The 17,627-nt window shown below is 36.4% G+C and overlaps 1 protein-coding gene across 7 annotated transcripts in view; it reads right to left on the reverse strand.

The window, feature by feature from the left end:
- PEAK1 (pseudopodium enriched atypical kinase 1) overlaps window positions 1-17,627 on the reverse strand; it is a 296,044-nt gene that overhangs the window by 116,035 nt on the left and 162,382 nt on the right. For 3 of the 7 annotated variants that reach the window (XM_070232875.1, XM_070232887.1, XM_023653068.2), the window contains one exon: window positions 4,688-4,761. The exons of the other annotated variants lie outside the window; for them this stretch is intronic. The gene's annotated coding sequence lies outside the window, so the exon portion shown is untranslated. The remainder of the gene's footprint in view (window positions 1-4,687; window positions 4,762-17,627) is intronic. 7 annotated transcript variants of the gene reach the window in all.

Here is a 17,627-nt window from a genome sequence, read left to right on the forward strand (position 1 = left end):
TGACTTATCAGATGGTTAAAGTCTGCCTAATTTGAGTACGTTCTAAAAAAATGCTGTTTTGGAAAGGTCAATTAGTTCTAAACAAAGGCATTCAGTTCAGTAAGCATCTCCTATAGAGATACTGTCTACATACAGAAGCCAATGTTTCCTGTTGCACTCTAGTGTATAAAGGGGCAGATGAAGCTGTAAGTGAATGCACACAGTACCAGCTGGAGTCCTCAGAGTTTATAATTTCTGATAGTACTTACAGGAGATTTCCACTGAGCTGCTACACCAGAATTTTCTAAGATTTTGCTGAATTATGCCATTTGTAGGGAGAAGGATATTTAAAAACACATCCAATCCATCACGAAATCTGGATGAATTTTTTCTCTCCACAGTCATTTTTGGTCTTGTCCATCTATTTCTACTTCCACAGTTGCATCCTTCACATTATTTCACACATACTGTTCTGGCAGTCTCCCAGCTGGTGTCTTTGCCTCTAGGCCCTCCCACTCCATCCATATACAGTCACTAAAATAAGGTTCCTTAGTTAATTTCATCGTGTAACTTGCCTGTTCAAAAAATTACAGTGACTCCCTATTTTCTCAGCATGTCAAACCCAAATTTCTTAGCTTGGGTTTCAAGACCCTCCACACTTCAAATCAATTATTATCTCCACTTTACAGATGAGAAAACTAAAGCACTCTGAGGTAACTTGCCCAGGGTCACACAGTAGAGGACTTGAGATTTCAGCTCAGGCAATTCGGTTTCAAAGTTTATGTCCTCAAGTATTATGCTACATTGCCCCTGTTAAGAAAGAGTTTGGTTGTGTGAATGTTACTTTGCAATTATATTTATGGGTTTGTGGCTATTTCCCTAACTATATTATTCTCTGAGACAGTCTACTTCTTTTGTATGTTCACTGAGACCCTGTACATAGTAAACACTTAATATGTTTCACTGACTGGTGTCATACTAGTGTAGTTGTTCAGGTAAACTATAATGCCAAGATTCCAACTGTTTAGAGTCAAGATCTCTGAATATGTAAGGTGGTTAAAATGCTTTTTGTCCATTCACATCCTTATCTGCTGTAGTTTCTGCATTTTCTTGTCTAAAGAAAGTTGTGGTATTAAATTTTCCTATATGGTTTTCTTGTCCAAAATATACAATGGTACAATCTGAGAAGAGGCTTACAAAAAAACAAAATGAAACCGTCAAATACTAGGCATAATGGAAGACTACTCCTGATGTATTAAAGACAATCCTAGAAATAAAAGAAGTAGAAAGGCTATATCAAGCATGATGTTATGTAATCTCCAGCATGTGCAATGTTTAAATTCAAAACAACATTTAATACACTCACTGTTTTTTATATATCATGAATCCAAGAAAGTAAATAAACGGGGAGCCCCTTCAATGAGAAGGTGTTATGAATGTACGTTTCATGAGAGAAAGCAGCTTATGATACCCTTGTTAAATGCTAGGCAAAGTTTATGTAAATTAAATATTCATGCTTAGCCTTATGCTCTGAGTACTCGATCAATCCTCAACTAAGAAAAAAGAAAGAAAAATAAGTACTTTCTTTTTAATTCTGTCAAGTTCACAGCAACTGAAAATAAAAGGATATGTGCATAATGTTACACAGATGGAAAGACCATAACCAGGAACTCAGAACAGTCTCTCTCCTCTTCTCCTTTATCTTGTAGTTTCATGTCATTATATTGTCAGTTAAACTGACCTGATACGTTTCAAAATAAATCTGAAACACTATCATTTACAAATTCACAGAGATTAACCATATAAAAATATGATGAAAAAGTTGCCAATACAAAGAGTTAGGCATCCATACGTTCTTTCATTGACGAAAACTCATTGTTCTATGGTTTTGCAAGTAACAAGTTTGCGTCCAAGTTCATGATATACCAATATACCTGTTCTTAAAATAAGACAATAAATAACTTTGAAACTGGATCCAGAAATAATTAGCTACTCCAGAGGATGCTAGAGAAACTGAACACCAAGCCACCTACTTTCTCTACCACTATTTTCTGAGTAGCAAAAACGCAAACTTGGAGGAAACTTCAAAACAAAGTAAATCTGTTTAATTAAAAGATAGCTGGAGGAAGTTCTGCATAAATATCCTTTTGGATGCAGAGAAGAGCTATTATTAGAAAAGCTTCACTCTTCATAAGTCTAGATGAAAACCAAGCATAACTCGATGCCGCTAGAATAACAAGACGAGCTATCATTTACTGTATGTCAAGCACTTTTCATTTATTAACTCCTTTAACCCCCCATCTACCTTATAAAGTATTACCATTCCTATTTTATAGATTAGGAAGTTGAAGTTCAGAGAGATTAAGTAACTTGGTCATAGATCTAGATCTGGGTTCATACACCTAAATTACAACAGATCTGGCCTCAGCTCTAACTCCAGAGTCTATGCTTCTTTCTATTTTACTACACTGCAGTTCTCAACCTTTAGTGCCTGTCACAATCATCTGGGATCTTTTTCAAAATATAGATGTATGGGTTACATCCCCAGTGATCCTAAATCAGCAGGTGTGAGATGGAGCCAAAACATCAATATTTTTTAAAAGTAGTTCAGGTGCTTCTGATGTACATCAAAGTAGTTGTAGTTATTACTAGACTGGAAAAAAACCAATCAAGGCAATCTAGAAGTAATTTCTTTGTCATTTTGCAATACTTGTTTTTCAGCAAATTTACCCTTCTAATTATATATTTTGTAGGCATCCATTAAATCATCCCATTTTTTATCAGTATGATAAGCCTAAGCATATAAGGAGGTTGGAGTAGTATGAGTAAACAGAGGCTCATTTACTATAGAAGGAACGTCAAATAAGGATTGATCACTTTCCACCAATAATCTAAAAAATGAACAACATACAGACAGAAGAAGTAAGAAAAATCCTGCTCTAATATCTTAATATAGCACACATTTTGGATTAGACAAAGAAGAATAAAACCTTATAAATAAACAGAAAATAATTTAAAAGAGCTCTCAGCTTAATCTTCAGAATCCTACAATTTGTAGAAATGAGATTTCAATACTGTAGATACAATCATCTCCAAAATGTTTTCTGCTTTTTCTGTAGAGAATAAGAAAAAAACCCCACCGGTTAATATTTTTTCTGGTAAATACAGATTTCTCTTGATTAAGAAAATAAGTTGATATTCTATATACGTCATTATTTTATGCATTCACTAAACATTTACTGAGTACTTACAACATATATGGCATTTTACTACTTCTAATCTTTTACCAGTTGCATTCTAATACCACATACTTCATGTTCTCATCATTTCCAAACTTGTACTTCTAACTGGGCTCAAAAAATACAGAGTTCTGTATCCATGTGGGTTCTCACATGACCTGAGTTCACAATAAGGTCATGTTAGATAATCTGCTTCGGCCTGGAACTTGTCCAGAGCTTCTGATGTAGGACTCCATTTAAGAAACTCTGACCTGCAAGGGCCCTCATAGGTTGCCTAGTCCAAACGCCTTATTATACAGATGAAGACACTGAGCCCTTACTCCATAGAAAATTTAAAAATTATATTTTATGACTGCTGTGGTATGAAGACAAATATGTTAATGTCATATGGTAAAACATCTTGTTCAATTTTAGTTCACTTTTTTCTTCTGATTTTAAAAGACATTAAAACATTTTCATGGGCCCCTAAAGTATTGAGGGCCCTGGGCACTAATGGATAAGATGGCCCTGGTTTTCAGTCCTTCATTTGACAGTTGAAACCTTACTTTTTACTCTCTTCCAGGAGACTCGATTCTGCCACAGGACTATACATGTGGCTTCTCTATGACTCAGGATGTACCAGCCCTAGAAAGCTCAGTCTTTTATTATCAGGCTACTCTAGTCATTCATATTCCAGCAGCAATTCAGAACCTACTTACTCAGAACCATGCAGTCCCTTAGAAAACCATTCTGAGAGAGTTAGTAGTACTCAATAGAGATCAGCTGCCAAGCCTCTGGGAATGAAACTATCCCGGGTCCCAAATGCATTTAAAAAGAATATCAGGCAGATCACTTCACTGGTATTCATGGTCTTTCACAATATGGCCAGTTATTACCTACAAAGACATCCTTACTCTAAGAACATGTACGAGGATTTCCTGGACTGGATTATGATTTTGTTTCTAGTAGATTTACTGTGTGAAAAGGCTCTATCATTCATAAAATGAAGGAAGGTGTAACTCTACTGTAACCAAAGAAAATCAAAGACTATTAAATTTGCCAACAATTAATCCACTTTAAGAAAACTGCTATTTCAAAATCCACTTTAAAATGGCATTTATCATTCTCGGAGCATACACTCTGATTGTTTTTTACTTTAGGGTCCTCACGTATGAGGGTCAGCTCAAGTCTTCTCCTCTCTAGGAACTCAATATTGATCACTTCTCTCATGATTTGACTTCTGATCATTTTTGTCATATATGTTATTTTCCTTTAGCTGTTTCTGATCTTTAATTCAACAAATGTTATTTTGTGACTATGATATGCCATGTATGACATGGTATATACAAAGATCAGTAAAATAAGACACTGTTAATTTCAAGTGAGCTAATTTCCCAAGAAAGTAATTTCAAGTAAGGGGAAGGATAATATAAAATATAGTAATGTTTAAAAGAGGGCAAAACATATAAGTGCCACTATAGGGTACTTACTGGATGAAGGAAGTGTCTGGAAAGATGGCATGCAGGTGATACCATTTGAGATGAGTCTTAATGAGGAAAGATTTCTTAGAATTGGAAAGAAAGTGCAAGAGAAACAGCATTACAAAGATATATAAACAGTAACGTGTCAAATATATTTACAAACCAACATGAAGTATAATTTGGATTACAACATGTAGTACTAGTATTAACTACTAGTACCTAGCACTTAGTATTAAGACATGAAAAGCAGAATTAGGGGCAAAATTGAAACATCTAAAAGGAATACTAACATCTGGGACCTCATTTTGTACTTTATTTGGATTCCCTACAGCTCAGCCTGGTGTTCGTCATGTATAATATTTGGTAATTGATTTAAGCTGTCAGAAAAAGCATCAACAATGTACATAATAATAATGCACATAATAATCCCCAGGCATCTCTCCAAAGGCATCTAATAATTACAGTAAGTATACAATGACGTAAACACTTGATAAAAAAGTCCCCTCAAACTTATTATAAAATAGTTGTAGTCAATAGAGAATAGATTTGGGGGAAATAATTCTAACCTTTCTTGTAATATAAATTTGATAGTTTGAGAAATTCTAATAGGCCCCACTAATTTCATGACATTTCTTTCAGTGAAGCTCAGAAATAAAGTACATGAAAAGCTACATATAAGTGAGTTTCAATGCAAAAAGAATCTCTAGTCTTTTAGCCTGCTCAGTCCACTTTTCATTAAGTGTTCCAGACAGGTGCAAATTTAATTTAATAAAGAAAAACTGTAATGGCTTCCCAAGCAAAGGGAGGCAGCTTAAATTAAAGACAAAGTTTTACTGAAAACAAGTTGCACTTGCATAATCAGGAATTAAAGATGGCATTTTCAGTTTAAGAAACTGCCCAAATTAAACTGAAATTCAGAATTTTCTTGCAGTAAAAAGAAGATTGTAGAGTATAATTTTATTTTCAGATGTGTGCCAATATTAAAATTAAAATACCCAAATAGATTCACAATGCCAGAAATAAATGGGATAGTTAAATATTTGAGCAATATAATTACTTGACATGAAAAATTAAAATGCATGCAGATACAATGTAAGAGTTCATTTAATAATACATTTTAAAGGCTAAATTTGTAATAGAACAATTGTTATACTCATTTCCTCTGACTATTAATCTATTCACTACTCAAGTTTTGATGATCAATATCTTCCTACATAGTTGCATAAATTCAGGTTTTGTGTGTGTGTGAGGAAGATTGGCCCTGAGCTACCAACTGTTGCCAATCTTCCTCTTTTTGCTTGAGGAAGATTGTCGGTGAGCTAACATCTGTGCCAATCTTCCTCTGTTTTATGTGGGATGCTGCCACAGTGTGGCTTGACGAGCAGTGCTAGGTGCCTGCCCTGGATCCAAACCTGCAAGCCCTAGGCTGCCGAAGTGGAGCATATGAACTTAACCAGTATGCTACGAGGCTGGCCCTGTAAATTCACTTATTTACAAGCACCTCTGCCTGTGTTTAAATAGATATACTGTGAAATTTGAACAAAAACAGATATTTGCTCTAACACTACCATTATGACCCAAATGTATTATAAATGCTTCTTTGAGAGTGGTCCACATGAATCATATTTACCCTGGGATGCTTGCTTAAAATGCATATCCTCACTCCAACAATTCTTGGATCTCACCAAGATGTAAATCACCGCCCTATCATTGTAATCAGTATTCTCACTTCCCTCTTCATCCTGATTAAATTCTATGGACAATCATGTTTTTCACTTTGCAAACATTCTCTTGTCTCTCCTTCCCTCTCTCTGCTAGTAAAATGTCATCTCAACCATCAGCTTGCTCTAAGCTTGCTTCTGAGCACATGAACAGCCCCAGAGAAAAACTACACAACTATGCTGACTGTATTCATTTAAAATGTATTACCACAAGTCTTAACTGGGGACTTAACACTGTGAGACGCTGTTCTTTCCATATATTTACTTTGCCATTTTGAGATAACTATTTCACAAGTTTTCTTGTCTCCTCCAATCTCCAACATCCCTTTCCCACGTTACTTACTACTGATGACCTTGCTCCATACTTGCGTGGGAAAATAGATCTAATCAGATGAATTTTATTTCATTTTCCCACTAATTCTACCAACCTAATGACATCTGATTTCATACACTTTACCTTCACTACCCTGACAATGGAAGAAGTCTTTATGTCCCTCTTTAAGGCCAATCCTTCTACTCGTGACCAAGATCTCGTCTACTTGGACTTCTCAAGGACTGTTCCTGCAATAGCTCTTTTCTGCATCATCAATTTCTCCTTTCTGTATAATTCCCACTGGCATATGAAGGTGCCTTAATCTCATTCATCTTAAAAAAAACAACTATGCCTTGCAGTCATGTCTCCCTCTAGGTGTGACTACATTCCTTCATTACCTTTCAGAAAAAAACTCCTCAAAGAGTACCTTTCACTGTCTCCCCACCCATTTTCTCCTCACCCAATACCATTCAGGTTTTTGTTCTCACTGCTTCACTGAAACACTGCTAATTAAGGTCACCAAAAACTCTATTTCCCTGAAGGCCAATGACCAATTCTCTGTTCTCACCTTATCAAATCTTAAATTAGCATTTCATGTAGTTGACCACTCCCTCTTTCCTGGAATACTTCCTTCTCTAACTTCCGGGATACCTCACTCTTCTGGTTTTCTTCTCATTTCTTTGGCTAGCTCCTTCTCAGCTTGTTCTATTGGCTCCTCTGCTAGAACTCTCAAGGTTGGAGCGACCAAGAATATCCCAAAAAATTGCTTTTCCCCTCTTTATCTGTTCTCTTTTCCTAAGTGATTTTATCCAGTCCCATGACTCTGGAGACCATCTAATTTATATGCTTATTATTCTCAAATTTTATCTCTAGTCCATATTTGTCTTTTTGAACTCCAGTCTCTTTTATACAACTGCCTTCTTGACATCTCCACTTGGATATCTAAGAGGCATCTCACACTTAAAGTTAAAACAGAACTATTGACGTCCAGCCTCTCTACTTGAAAAGCCTTCTCTTCTCAGTAAATGGTTCACCATCCACTCACTTGCTCAATCAAAAACTAGCTGTCTTTTTTTTCTCACTCTCTGCCCTCTCTCTTCCAATTCAATCCATCTGTTTAAGTCTTGCTAGCTCTACCTCCAATATATCTCTCAAACCTGGCCAAGTTAAGCTAAGAGTAAGTCCCTTTTAAGTGTCTGATGCCAGTTTCTGTGCAGTGTCAACTCTACTTCCATGCCTCTCGTCCCTGCCTTCTCCTCGTCAAACCTACATTCACCAGCCTAGTTGAAAGTCCTCATTTTCTCATTTAAAAAGCTGCCTTAGACATCTAACTAGTCTTCCTGCCTCAAATCTCTTTTTTTAAAATTACTTTTTACTGAGTTAATGATAGGTTACAATCTTGTGAAATTGCAGTTGTACATTATTGTCTGTCAGTTGTGTTGTAGGTGCACCCTTTGACCCTTTGTGCATACCTCCCACCCCATCTTTCTCCTGGTAGCCACTAACCTGTTCTCTTTGTCCACATATTTAAATTCCTCATATAAGTGGAGTCAGATAGAGATTGTCCTTCTCTAACTGGCTTATTTCACTCATCACAATTCCCTCAAGGTCCATCCATGTGGTTGCAAATGGGACGATTTTGTTCTGTTTTATGGCTTAGTAGTATTCCATTGTATATATATACCATATCTTCTTTATCTTAATCATCTGTTGATGGGCACTTAGGTTGCTTCCATGTCTTGGCTATGGTAAATAATGTTGCAATGAACACAGAGGCGCACAGGACTTTTGGAATTGCTGACTTCAAGCTCTTTGGATAGATACCCAGTAGTGGGACAGCTGGGTCATACGGTAGTTCTATTTTAAACTTTTTGAGGAATCTCCATACTGTTTTCCATATTGGCTACACCAGTTTGCATTCCTACCAGCAATGTATGAGGGTTCCTTTTTCTCCACAAACTCTCCAACATTTGTTACTTTTTGTTTTGGTTATTTTTGTCATTCTAATGGGTGTAAGGTGATATCTTAGTGTAGTTTTGATTTGCATTTCCCTGATGCACAGCAATGATGAACATCTTTTCATGTGCCTAGTGGCCATCCGTATATCTTCTTTGGAGAAATGTCTGTTCATGTCTCCTGCTCATTTTTTGATCGGGTTGTTTGATTTTTTATTGTTGAATTGTGTAAGTTCTTTATATATTATGGATATTAAGCCTTTGCCAGATGTATTACATGCAAATATTGTTTCCCAGTTAGTGGGTTGGTTTTTTTATTTCAATCCTGTTTTACTTTGCCTTGAAGAAGCTCTTTAGTCTGATGAAGTCCCATTTGTTTATTCTTTCTATTGTTTCCCTTGTCTGAGAAGACATGGTGTCTGAAAAGATCCTTTTAATACTGATGTCAAAGAGTGTACTGCCTACATTTTCTTGTAGAAGCCTTATGGTTTCAGGTCTCAGCTTTAGGTCTTTGATCCATTTTGAGTTTATTTTGGTGAATGGTGAAGAAGAATGGTCAATTTTCATTCTTTTACATGTGGCTTTCCAGTTTTCCCAGCACCATTTGTTGAAAAGACTTTCTTTTCTCCATTGTATGCCCTCAGCTCCTTTGTCGAAGAGTAGCTGTCCATAGATGTGTGGTTTTATTTCTGGGCTTTCAATTCTGTTCCATTGATCTGTGCACCTGTTTCTGTACCAGTACCATGCTGTTTTGATTACTATAGCTTTGTAGTATGATTTGAAGTCAGGGATTGTGATGCCTCCAGCTGTGTTCCTTTTTCTGAGGATTGACTGCTTGAGCTATTCGGGGTCCTTTGTTGCCCCATATGAATTTTAGGATTCTTTGTTCTATTTCTGTAAAGAATGTCATTGGGATTCTGAGTCGGATGGCGCTGAATCTGTAGATTGCTTTAGGTAGAATGGACATTTTAACTATGTTTATTCTTCCAATCCATGTACATGGAATGTCTTTCCATCTCTTTATGTCATCATCCATTTCTTTCAGAAAAGCCTTGTCATTTTCATTGTATAAGTCTTTCACTTCCTTAGTTAAATTCACCCCAAGGTATTTTATTCTTTTTGTTGCAATTGTGGATGGTATTGTGTTCTTGAGTTCTTTTTCTGTTAGTTCGTTATTAGAGAATAGAAATGCTACAGATTTATGTAAATTGATTTTATACCCTGCAACTTTGCTGTAGTTGTTGATTATTTCTAAAACTTTTCCAATGGATTCTTTGGGGTTTTCTATATATAAGATCATGTCGTCTGCAAACAGCGAGAGTTTCACTTCTTCCCTCCCTATTTGGATTCCTTTTATTTCTTTTTCTTGCCTAATTGCTCTGGCCTAAGTCTCCAGTACTATGTTAAATAAGAGTGGTGACAGAAGGCATCCTTGTCTCGTTCCTGTTTTCTGGAGGATGGCGCTCAGTTTTTGCCCATTGAGTATGATGTTGGCTGTGGGTTTGTCATATATGGCCTTTATTATGTTGAGGCAGTTCCCTCCTATCCCCATTTTGTTCAGAGTTTGTATCATAAATGGCTGTTGGATCTTGTCAAATGCTTTCTCTGCATCTATTGAGATGATCATGTGGTTTTTATTCCTCAGTTTGGTGATGTGGTGTATCATGTTGATTGATTTGCGGATGTTGAACCATCCCTGTGTCCCTGGTATGAATCCCACTTGATCATGATGTATGATCCTTTTGATGAATTGCTGAATTCAGGTTGCCAAAATTTTGTTGAAAATTTTTGCATCTATGTTCATCAGCGATATTGGCCTGTAGTTCTCCTTTTTCGTCTTTTTCGTGCTGTCCTTGTTCGGCTTTGGTATCAGCATGATGTTGGCCTCGTAGAATGTGTTAGGACGTGTTGCATCCTCCCTAATTTTTTGGAATAGCTTGAAAAGGATAGGTATTTAATCCTCTCTGAAAGTTTGGTAGAATTCCCCAGGGAAGCCATCTGGTCCTGGGGTTTTATTCTTTGGGATGCTTTTGATTGCTGTTTCAATCTCTTTCCTTGTGATTAGTCTGTTCAAATTGTCTGCTTCTTCTTGAGTGAGCTTTGGGAGATTGTAGGAGTCCAAGAATTTATCCATTTCCTCTAGGTTATCCATTTTGCTGGCATATAGTTTTTCAAAATATTCTCTTATAATCCATTGTATTTCTGTGGAGTCTGTTGTTATTTCTCCTCTTTCATTTCTGATTTTGTTTATTTGACCTTTCTCTCTTTTTTTCTTTGTAAGTCTCGCTAGGGGTTTGTCAATTTTATTTATCTTCTCAAAGAACCGGCTTTGTTTCATTGATCCTTTCTACTGCCTTTTTTGTTTCAATAGCATTTATTTCTGCTCTTTTATTATTTCGCTCCTTCTGCTGACTTTGGGCCTTGTTTGCTCTTCTTTTTCTAATTCAGTTAGGTGTAGTTTAAGATTGCTTATTTGGGATTTTTGTTGTTTGTTAAGATGTGCCTGCATTGCGATGAATTCTCCTCTTAATACAGCTTTTGCTGTATCCCATATGAGTTGGAACGGCATGTTATCATTTTCATTTGTCTCCAGGTATTTTTTTATTTCTTCTTTAATTTCTTCAATGATCCATTGCTTGTTCAATAGCAGATGGTTTAGTCTCCACATCCTTGTGCCTTGCTCAGGTTTTTCATTTTAATTAATTTCTAGCTTTATAGCTTATGATCGGAGAAGATGCTTGTTATTATTTCAATTTGTTAAAATTTGTAGAGGCTTGCATTGTTTCCCAACATATGGTCTGTTCTTCAGAATATTCCATGCACACTTAAGAAGAACGCATATTCTGCTGTTTTTGGATGGAGTGTTCTATATATGTCTATTAAGTCCAAGTGTTTTAGCATTTTCTTTAGCTCCACTGTTTCCTTATTGATTTTCTGCCTGGATGATCTGTCCATTGATGTGAGTGGGGTGTTGACGTCCCCTGCTATTATTGCGTCATTTTTTATATCTTCTTTTAGGTTTGTTAATAGCTGCTTTATGAACTTTGGTGCTCCTGTGTTGGGTGCATAGATATATATAAGCATTATTTCTTCTTGATGAAGTGTCCCTTTGATCATTATATATTGGTCCTCTATGTCTCTCTTTATCTGCCTTATCTTGAAGTCTGTTTTGTCTGATATAAGTATTGCCACACCTGCTTTCTTTTGTTTGCTATTAGCTTGGAGTATTGTCTTCCACCCCTTCACTCTGAGCCTGTGTTTGTCCTTGGGGCTGAGATGTGTTTCCTGGAGGCAACAAATTGTTGGATCTTGTTCTTTAATCCATTTTGCCACTCTGTGTCTTTTTATTGGAGAGTTCAATCTGTTTACATTGAGGGTGAGTACTGACGCATGAGAGCTTAATGCTGTCATTCTGTTGCTCGTTTTTCCAGTTTTCCTGTGTTTCCTTTGTTTCTCGTCCTGTGTGTTTTAGTCTACCCATTGAATTCTGCAATTTCTTATGCTGGGTTTCTTAGATTGTCCTTATTTATGTTTTGTGTCTCTGTTCTGTTTTTTAGTTTAATGGCTACCCTGAAGTTTGTATTCAGAATCTCATGTATAACATAGTGCATTTTCTGGTGGTCTCTTACTTCCTTAGCCTAGACTGTTTCAGTCCCTTTCCCACTCCCCTCCTAAATTATTACTTTCATCTCTTATTCCAACTTGTGTTGTGAGTTTGTGGTTAGAGTGATAAGATTGTCTTTGCTTTGGTGATTTCCTTCCCTTTATCCTAATGCTATAGTTGAATATTTGCTATCCTATTTCAATTCTAGCTATTTGTCTCCCTAATCTATGTTTTGTGACCCCTTTCTCCCTTTTTTTCTTATTTCAGGTATGAGAGCCTTCTTGAGGATTTCTTGTAGTGGAGGTCTTGTGAATAAAAATTCCCTTAGCTTTTGTTTGTCTGGAAAAGATTTAATTTCTCCCTCATATCTGAAGGATATTTTTGCTGGATAGAGTATTCTTGGCTGAAGATTTTTATCCTTTAAAGTTTTGAATGTGTCACTCCAATCTCTCCTACCTTGTAAGGTTTCTGTAGAGAAATCTGATGAAAGTCTGATGGGGCTTCCTTTGTAGGTTATTTTCTTCTGCCTTGCTGCCCTGAGTATTCTTTCTTTATCATTCAGTTTTGTGATTTTTACTACTATATGCCTTTCAGTAGGTCTTATTACATTGACAAATCTAGGAGATTTGAAAGCTTCCTCCACACACATTTCTCTCTCAATCCCTTGATTTGGGAAGGTCTCTTCCATTATTTCACTGAGCTCCATTTTCCTTTTCCACACCCTCAGGAACTCCCATGATTCTTAAGTTGCATTTTCTCATTGAGTCAGCTATTTCTCGGAGATTTTCTCCATTTTTCTTAATTCTTAGTTCTGTTTCTTCCTCTGTCCAGAGCCATGCAGCCTGTCTATCTTCGATTATGCTAATTTTCTCCTCTATGGTGTCTATATGGGCATTGAGGGCATCCGTATTCTGTTGTATCTGATCCACTGTATTTTTCATCTCTAGTATTTCTGATTGATTCTTCTTTACAGTTTCAATGTGTTTTGTGAAGTAACTCCAGAACTCATTGACTTGTTTCTCTGTATTTCCCTTTACCTCATTGAATATTTTGATGATAGCTATTTTGAACTCATCTTCACTTAGTTTACCTATTTACAAGTCCTTAGGACATACTTCTGTGTTTTTATTGTTTTTCTTGTGGAATGCAGCTTTTATAAATCGCTGGATGGTAGAGGAGTGGCTTTTGCCCATGATGCTATTATTTGGTTGCAGTTACAGCCTGTCCCCAGTAGATGGGGGTTGAGATCTGGGCGTTCTGACCCCTCCGCCTTCAGCCATGATGGTGGCAGGCAGGGGAGGAGGGGCAGTTTCTCTTGCGTGCTGACCTGGATTCAGATCAGCGGTCGCTCTCTGGTCTCCCGGGGTCCTGGCTTGATGGGGTTGCCCCACACGAAAGCTTTCCCCTGTTAGAGGGTTTCCACTGCACAGGCAGTGAGAGTCCTGGATGAACCCGGATGTGCAGCCCCTCCCCCACTCCTTCCCGCACCCACGGCAGTGATCCCAGTTTCCAGCAGAGGGAACAAAGTTCTCTCTTACCCTGTTCCAGCTCCTTCAAGGGCGGCTCCAGCCTCTCTGCCCTCTGTTGTTTGGCTGCTGTGGGTCTCTGATGATTTCTGTTATTAGGATTTTTTTTTGGTTGGAAAGCAGTTGCTCTTTTTGGTTGTAATTTGGAGGGGAGAGAGTCCCGGGTGAGCTCACGCTGCCATGTTGCTGACGTCACTCTCAAATCTCTCTCTTTCTAAGCTACTCTTTACATTATTATTAGTCACTGCTCAAAAACCTAACCCCCTTGTTAGGGTATTCAAAACTCTTCATGATTTTAACTCAACTTATTTTTCCAGTCCTATCTCTCAGTGCATTCCCTTCAACCACCATCTAATTATGAAGGACTACGTAACCATTTCCCAGACATGACGTGTATTGACCTACCTCTAAGCCTCCGGGCTATTCCTTCACCCTAGGAACAATCTTGGAGTACAAAGAACACTGCTCTGGCATTAGGAGAACTGGGTAAAACTTCCAACTCTGCCATGTGTCCTCTCTGAGTTCTATTCCTCACAGGTAAAACAGGACAAAGTACAGCCTCAGGATTAAATAAGAATGTATTTCAGAGTTCCTTAGGAGTTCTACCAGGTACACAAAATACTGCCAAATTCCTCTAGATAATGGCTTTACAATTTTACAACACTACAAATACTTAGAGAGTATCCATTTCTTCACATACTTGCTACCACTGAAATATCAACTTTAAAAATTTTTGCCAATCTGGTAGATTAAAACAATTTTACTGTCTTTAAAATTAGTATTTCCCTGACTATTAGTGAGCTTGAAAATCTTTCTCAATGTTTATTGGCTATTTTCTTTTCTTTGAATTCCCTGCTCATATTCTTTGCCCATTTTCTTATTTCCTCCTTCCTTTTTCTTATTATGCATATAAATACTTGCTCTATTTTATCCATTGAAAATATGTTTTAATTCTGGTACTTATCCTTTTAACTTTTTAAAGTGCCAATTGTCATAAAGAAATTTTTATTTATATCTAAACTTAATCTTTTTAAATATGGCTTTTGAAGACCTTCCTTACTTCATGGTCATAAACACTTTCTCCTAACATTTGCAAAATGTTTCTTATATTTAGATTTTTATTACATTTAGAATTTATTTTTTTGAATGGAGTGAAGAATTTAATATATCTTTCTAAGTGCATACCTTTCATTGAATAGTCCATTCTTTAAATATTGATTTAAAATACATTTATTGTACACTTAAATTGGGAGATATACATGGGTCTGTCTCAGAATCTTTACTCTGTTATTGATGTAGTTGTCTTACCCTATGCCAGAATCACACTGTTGCATTTTATTGAGTGCTTTTTGCAGGCATTATTGAGATAACTGCACATATTTCTCCTCTAATAACCAACAAAGTATATTACACAAATAGATTTTATAATGCTGAACAATCCTTGCATTCTTGGGATAAATTCTATGTAAATAATACATTGGTGAATTCAATTTGCTAATATTTTATGATTTTTCTTTTTTAAAAATTTTATTTTTTCTACACAAACCCCCCATTACACAGTTGTATACTCTTTGTTGTGGGTCCTTCTAGTTGTGGCATGTGGGACACTGCCTCAGCGTGGTTTGATGAGCAGTGCCATGTCCGCACCCAGGATTTGAACCAACGAAACACTGGGCCGCCTGCACCAGAGTGTGCAAACTTAACCACTTGGCCATGGGGCCAGCCCCATATTTATGATTTTTTAGTACTATCTCCAGAAGTGAGACAGCCTTGTAGTTTTCTTTTTCTTTTTCTTTTTTTCTTTTCTATGTCCCTCTTTGGTTTGAGTATTAGTGTTATATTAGCATCATAAACCAGTTGGGTAGGATCCTATCTTTTGTATACAACATGCAAGTTTACATAAGATTTCTTTTAAAGCTTCCTAGAACTCACCTATAAAACCTGGGCCATTGTAGGGACAAATCTTTAAACTTATTCTCAATTTCTTCTTATTAAGTTAATCAAAGGTCTTTACCTCTTCTTGTGACAATTTGAATAAATCTTATATTTCTGAAAATTACCCACTGAACCTAGGCTTTCATATTTTATTATTATAAACTTGTACATAGAGTTCTTATAACTATACAAATTTCTGTATCTTTAGTTATGCGTCCTTTTTAATTTCTAATATTGATTAGTATCTTTTCTTTCTTTTTCAGACTTGCTAAGATTTTTTTTAATCAATCAACACTGCTGTTGGATTTCTGCTTTTATCCTTATTAATTTGGACCTTTATTTTCTTTGAATTATTTTATCATTCCTTTTGAAAATTTTTAACTCAATTATTTAATTCTTTTATTTAAGCAAATAATTTTTATACAGTGAAACATGCTTCCATAAAAATTTTAAGCAATACAAAGAGTACAAAATAGCAAGCAACAAGCCAACCAATAACCCATTACCCAGAAAGAAAAAGTGTTAACATTAGTTGAATATCATTCCACACATCTCTCTAAGCATATATGAAGGTAAACGGATAACTCCATGTCTCTAGATTTACATTTTTCCTTCCAATTCTTTGTCCTTCCTTTTAAACTGTTCTTAACTTCAAAAAGCTCTAAAATTTTCCTTTTTTCAGTGAATGCAGTGTCATCCTGCATGTCTCTGAGGATAACATATTTATTCTAAACTTCTGTTTTGCTGTCTCTATTAACTCTGATTCTTTGGGTTTTTTCTTTTGTATAGTTTGGTACCCTCCTTTATAGTATTAGTTTCTTGAAATAGTTTGTGATTTGGGGCTGTGAATTCATCTTTGTTTAGGCTTTAGAGATATCTTATTAGTCTGTGACTGATGTATGTGATTAAAGAACTATTGTCTTTAAAGGAGGGGCAAAATTTTCCAGTGGGTAATGAATATGGGGAATATTTTGGTGGTACCTATCCTTTCTGGATATTGACAACATCTGAGTACTGCTTTGGCTTTTAAAGGACCCACATGGCCTGGTTTTGTTTGACACACACCAAGGAGAAATGAAGGTGGGGAAAGGTGGATCCACATGGCTGCTTGTGCAGCAGACTAGACATAAAGCACCCCTATAGTCATTTATATCTTTCACAGTATTCCAGTCCTGTGCATGTTTTAGATTACGGTTCTTATTTGCATTCCAATCCCATTTTTAAGAGGTCCTTCATGGTTTCTGGCCAATTTTGCTCTTTTTCTTTCCTATTGCTGTTGTGTTTGATTGATACTGTATATTTTTGGGAGGGGGAGGAAAGGATTATTTTTAGGGATGTGAAGTAGCAAAGGGAGGCTTCAGCATGTTCTCAGTGTACCATCTTGCACTGGAAGTTTCAAACAGATATGTTTTGGCAGAGATAAACGGACAACGTTGTACATACTTTTAAAGGAAAATATGTTCTTTCACTATACTTTCCTTTCTATTGAAGTATGATCTTATAATAGTAAGCACAGGGTGTTATCCAGTGGTTTATAACCCTAGATGCATATTATTAACCTAAGAGAGCTGCAAAAACATATTAAAGTCTAACCCCAGAAATCCTGTTTTAACTGAACTGAAGTGAGAACCACTGGCATAGTGGAAAAACTACAGGCTTAAGGACCAGACAAATCTGAGCTCAAATCACTACTGTGCACTGTGACTTTAGGCAAGAAACAATTTTTTGAGCCTTTGTTTCATCTGTAAATTGGGTTTACAAGATTGTGGTGAAGATTAGAGATAATGTAAGAAGCAAGACTAACATCAGGCACAGCAAATAGCAAATGCTTAATAATTGTTAGCTCTTCTAAAGCCATTTATAAGTAAGCAGACAAAAAAACACGGCATTAAAAA

The sequence above is a fragment of the Equus caballus genome, chromosome 1 (assembly GCF_041296265.1).
Source record: "Equus caballus isolate H_3958 breed thoroughbred chromosome 1, TB-T2T, whole genome shotgun sequence".
NCBI lineage: Eukaryota > Metazoa > Chordata > Mammalia > Perissodactyla > Equidae > Equus > Equus caballus.